Raw genomic sequence first — 6000 nt, 5'->3', positions numbered from 1 at the left:
CAATACCACCGTCATAAAAAAACTCTATCTAACAAAAAACCATTTCAATTATACTGAGTCATCCATGAAACAATGCTATGGAATAAAAAACCATCTCAATAAGAAACAATCAGTACAAACGATTTGTAACTATCATGGAAAAACTCTATTGAATAATAGCCATTTCACTATAAAAAGATCGATACAAAAGACTTATAATCATTATTAAAAAACATCATGTCTCACATGGAATAATTCATGAAATAATAACTATCTCAATAACAAACGATTATGAAAATACATCATGGCATCATGGAACATTTCTATGAATGAATAATCATCTCAATAACAAATGATCATTACGAAAAACTTCTAATCACCATGAAAACTCATCATAACATCATGTAATAGCTACATTGAAGAATAGCCATTTCGATGAGAAACAATCTGTATGAACGATTTGTAATGGAGTATTAATCATCTCAATAATGAACTATCAATACAAATGACTTCTAATCATGAAACAATTCTATAAAAGAGTAATCATCTTAATAACAAACGATCAATACGAACAACTTTCAATCATCATGAAAATGCATCATGGTATCATGAACAACTCCATGGAAGAATGATCCTCTCAATGAAACGCGATCAATACGAATAATATTTTATCATCATGAAAACATATCATGACATCATGAAATAACTCTATAAAGTAATAATCATGTCAATAATGAACAATTAGTACGGACAAGTTCTAATCACCATGAAAATGCATCATGGTATTGAAAGCCAACTTTTGAAAATCAAAGAAAAAGAAAAAGAAAAAACTTATTTTTCCTTTGTTGAAGCCTTGGCAACACCGTTGGAAGGCTCGACACCGCCTGGTCAATCCTCCCAACACCCCTACGGGCATGACAACCCCCCCCCCCCCCCCCCCCCCCCCCCCCCCCCTTCGATTTGCCGGCCTTGTCACCCTCAGCCCCGTTGGTCCATACCCCAGCCTAACCGGCTGCCCTCGATTTCAGATACCCTTAATCCCCCCCCGTAGTTTATTCCCCCCCCCCCGACGGGCATTGGATGAAATAACACCCCCTCTCTTTCTCTCTCATTTTCCCTACATACCTCTCTCTAATATCCTCTCTCCCTCTCTCCCAAATTTACCACCCCCCCCGGCCAGTAGGCGCAAGCTTTGAGCACTCACCCCGACCCCTCTCTCGTGCTCCCTCTGTGTTGAGCCGCATGGAAACCCCCACCTCCGCTCTCCCGTATTCTTACACTCATCCTTTACAACCCCCCCCCCCCCCCCCCTCACACTTTTTCCCCCACTCTCATTTACCCCCCCCGTTGGCCCGCTAATATTCTTCCCCTAACCCTTCCCCCCTCTTCCCCACCCGCTCGCCTCACCCTCCCCTTGGCTTCACTCACCCTTCCCTTGGCCCGCTATCCCCACCATCCCCCCCACACCATTGAATTCTACCCCCCCCCTCATCCTTGAGACAACATACAAAACGGAGGATAAGACAACACCCCTCCCCCCCCCTTCTCACACACTCTCTTCCCCCCCCCCCCCCCCCCCCCCCCCACGGTGGGCACCCGCCCTAGGAGATTCCCCCTCCCTCTAGCGCCACCTCATCCTCTCTCTCTCTCTCTCTCTCTCTCTCTCTCTCTCTCTCTCTCTCTCTCTCTCTCTCTCTCTCTCTCTCTCTCTCTCTCTCTCTCTCTCTTCCGTTTCAAGCCCGAAGGTGCAGCGCGCATGACCATGGAGCCCACGCCTTCATACACCACACACTCACCCTCATCCTCACCCTCTCCCTCATCCTCACCCTCTCCCTCATCCTCACACTCACACACACACACCCCCAACCCCCTCACACACACACACACACACACACACACACACACACCCAACCCCCTCTCCCTCTGTCGCGCTCTTTTTCGGCGGCAGCCGCTCGCCCTCCTGCTCTCTCTCCTTCTCGGCCTGTACAGGTGCAGCGCGTTCTCTCTCTCTCTCTCTCTCTCTCTCTCTCTCTCTCTCTCTCTCACACACACACACACACACACACACACACACACACACACACCACTCATACATACCCCCCCCCCCCCCCCCCCCCCCCCAAGCTTGCGTAGCTGCCGCTGGCCGCCGAATAGAGAAGAAAAAAAATAAAATATAAAAATATAAAAAACATATATACATTATGTATATAAGTCCCCGTTCCCACCGCACGCTCGCGCACACATACAAATACACACATGCATTCATGCACACACACCCATATACATATATATATATATATATATATATATATACACATCCGCCCACATGCACATACGTACACACACACACACACGCGTATACACACCACGAATTCAAGAAAAAAAAAATGAAGGACTTCATAACTACGACAACCACAAAAAGATGAAGGATCCAAAGCACGCACCGCCAACAACAAAAAGAGGAAGTGCGCCGAATGCATGCCTTGTCCGACCCCGAAAAGAAGTACGCTCGACACCGACGCACCGGCAACACACCATTCACCAGCAACACGCAACCACGACGCCATCCCATTAATTTATAGGTTATTTTTATCATTTTCTTCAGTTTTCACCCGAGACATTGTAAATTCCCATTTTTTTTTGTAAATATCCTCTCTCTAGGTGATGGTCACAAAGGCCCACCTAGAGATTCCCATCTTTTAATAAACCTCCCAAAACAAAGCAAGGGTCAACCACATCGGGCCCACCACTTGCTTTGTCTCCCCGATTAAGCTTACCCTAACCACACTGGGATTACCATAATCCAAGCAGCCAACACCTATAAATTGGCACTGAGAGGTCACTATCGGGGGGGGAATTCATGAGGAGCCAAGCATTTGGTAGAGTGTAGTGGGAAGGATTGACACTATCACCATCATGGGGAGGGGGCTTGTGTGTTGGGTTTGCCTTGGGAATTGCACCATGCGAAGGGAACCACACCCATCTCTCGACTCCAATGGTCGATGCACACACGTATACATGCTCTTGGTAGTAAGTTTCACAATCATTGAGTCGTCTTAGAGAACGCACCAAGTAGGTTGCACCACCTCCTCTCCCTACCTCTCTACCACCATGGCGTGCCACTTTGTAAATACTACAGAAATAATTCACCCTCACACCCCCCGAGGGTTTTCATCATTTGTAAATTTCTCTCTCTCTCTCTCTCTCTCGGTGTGTAAGTTTGCGGTGTTCATATCATCATGGTTTGCGTCCTAGCCAGTCAAAGCTAGGTGGTGTCCCTTGTGCGCTTTACCGTGGCAGGCTCGAGGCGCGCCATTCGGATCCCGGCGTTTTAGAGGCCGTCAGTGTTCGGGGTCTGCTTTGCGTCCGTCATTTGGTGCCCCCATGGAGGAGGGCTTTCTAAGATCCTTCAGTTTACAATGCTGAAAGTGACGCCCACTATCAATCATGGATGAATGGTTGAAGGAATTTTCTAACAGGAGGACGGAAGAAGAGGAGACGAAGGAGACACTAGCCGCCTTCATTGAGGCGCTACTGCTAGGCTGCAGTGTCGTCAACATTCAAGAGGTAAATTCTCCATCTCGTGTTGCTCGTTCTAACTATAAATTGAGAGCATCATGTGGGAGGTCAATGAAGTACCATCACTGTTGTCAACCAAGGCACACTGTCAATGAGTGCCATCAACGAAGGCAACGAAAGGTCTGAAGTCATCTACATCGACATTCATCGCGAAGAAGTCATTCACATCAAGGAAGGGAAGCAAACGGTGAGACCTCTTTTCCCTAAAGAAATTACAGTCAAAGTTATAACTCCAAAGTGGCCTAAAGGGGCTGCTCGAGCCAAAGGCAAGGAGAAGATAAGCCAGTCTGGAAACACATGACCCCGAAGGAAGAAGCATCTGGCCAAGCAAGTGCTTCAAGCTCAGAAAGCCGGGTTGTACCCACTTTGCCAAAGAAGAAGTCATACGAAGCTAAGCGGCAGAAGGTCGCCTACCGATTTGCACGACGCATGCAAGTGCTACCAATCCACTTCAACAATCCAGAAGAATAAGTGGTAAGAAGATTCCCATGTCCTAGCGAAGAGTGGTTCGGCTACTGCTCTCGCTGTTTTGGAAAATGAGTGGAGGATCTTCCTCCTCTCCCTGTACAACTTATCCTGAAGAAACTCTCTACCACGGGAGAAACTCAGTGGGTTGGGGACGAGTTGCAACTGAATGGAGTAGAATTCATGCAACACGCCGACTACGGAAATTACTTGCAATTGCTGTTAGCCAAGAGGCTGGGAGTGGTTAGACGCGTCGCCATCACCCCGTACGTGCTGAGCAACGAAGGGAAGGTAGAACCCATGAAAGGCGACGACCTCTTGAGGATGTGCCGACTCATCAACACTGGGCACGGTAAGAGTATGAGTAAGTATTCCACCCTCTGTGCATGATGGAAAACGGGCCGACGGCATTCTCGTTCAGATTTCTGCAGCATATGCATGTGAATATTTATGTAGATAGGAAAGTCTTCTACCAACAGAAGATCGTACACCTATTCGGTGCGGCGGTACTAGGAGAAATCCTCAATTCTCCGAACCCTATCATTCTCCCCATATTAGATTACCATCATTCCTTTAATGTCTCTAGCTTTATCCTGTTTTAACCTATCCACCCACCCTTGTAAAAAGCCGCTATGAGCCGCTACAATTAATGTAAAGAAAAAGAGAAAAAAAGAAAAAGAAAAAGAGATTTGTAATTTCCTGAGTCACTACCATGGCAAGTGTTTCTTTCCCCACGTTCAGTGGAAAGAAGGGAGAGGATCTCACCACCGACTTTTTGGATGATTTCGACATTGCTTGTGTCGTCTCCAACAAAGATGACGACGTTTCATGACTTAGAATTTTTCCTCTACTGATGAAAGTAGAGGCCAAGTCCTGGTATAATGCATTTCCCCAGGCTACCAAGAATGCATGGGAAGTGTTAAGGGCTACTTTTTTAAAGAGGTTTGGTGGAGGCACAACCTCGGAGAAGCTATGGCAGCTACTGACAGAATTAAAGCAGGGAGGCCTGCTGGAGTATGCCACCTACGAGTCCAAATTTGTGGACTTATGGGAGAGATGGGTTGCCTCAGTGGAGGAAGGCGAAGGAGCGCCTAATTTCCTAAATAAGGACCGTTTCATTGCTGGTCTATGGTCGCCACTTAGAGAGAAGGTGAAGGGAAGGTTTCCTGCAACATATGAGTTGGCAGTCAAAGTAGCCCGCCTTAAAGACAAGAAGCTGTGCATGCAAGCAAGAGTAAACGAGTCAGAGGAAAGAAGCTCGGCCTGACCAACCCCAGTGGCTGCAACAGCCAATCATAGAGTCCAACTGCAGGAGGCATCAGAAGAGCAGTAAGACATCCTGAGTCGCATCACTACCGAACTAGAGAGTTTATCTGTGCATCTAGTGCAGCAAGGGCATGCATCTGGCAGGAACCCAGAACAAGGAAGAGGACAGCAAAGGCAAAACCCAGAGTACCATGTTAAGTATGGAGCCTGATTTACCCTTGTAATTTTCTGTGGTAAAAGCGCACATTTGTAAGGCCCCCATTATGAGGAGAAGCCATCGTGCGTGAAGGAAAATCACTCACCGTAAACCAAAATTTTCACGGACAAGAATCAGGGGCAACTTTAAAGGCCTCGGGGGCGGAGGCCCCCGAGACTTTTTTTTTCGCCGGAATATTCTTTTTCGCCGGAATATTATGGCCGGACGGCGGCCGGAAAGTGGTCGGATAACAACCGGTCGGTTGGCCGGTGGCCGGTAGTCAATGGCCGATGGCCGGTGGTCGGAAGTCAATGGCCGGTGGCCGGTGGTCGAAAGTCAATGGCCGGTGGCCGGTGGCCGAATTCAAAAGCGGACTTGTCTTCTCAAGGGCGGCCACACATGGGCGGATTGGAGGGTCCGATTTGGACTTATTCGCACAAGGGCGGCTACACATGGCTGTCTCTCATAAGAGAGGGCAGCCCTTTTGGCCTATAAAAGGAGGCCATTTCTATACA

This window comes from Adiantum capillus-veneris, chromosome 16 (assembly GCF_014529385.1).
Source record: "Adiantum capillus-veneris isolate H3 chromosome 16, ASM1452938v2, whole genome shotgun sequence".
Lineage (NCBI taxonomy): Eukaryota > Viridiplantae > Streptophyta > Polypodiopsida > Polypodiales > Pteridaceae > Adiantum > Adiantum capillus-veneris.
The sequence above is the reverse complement of the archived record's forward strand: the minus strand, read 5'-3'. Positions refer to the sequence as shown.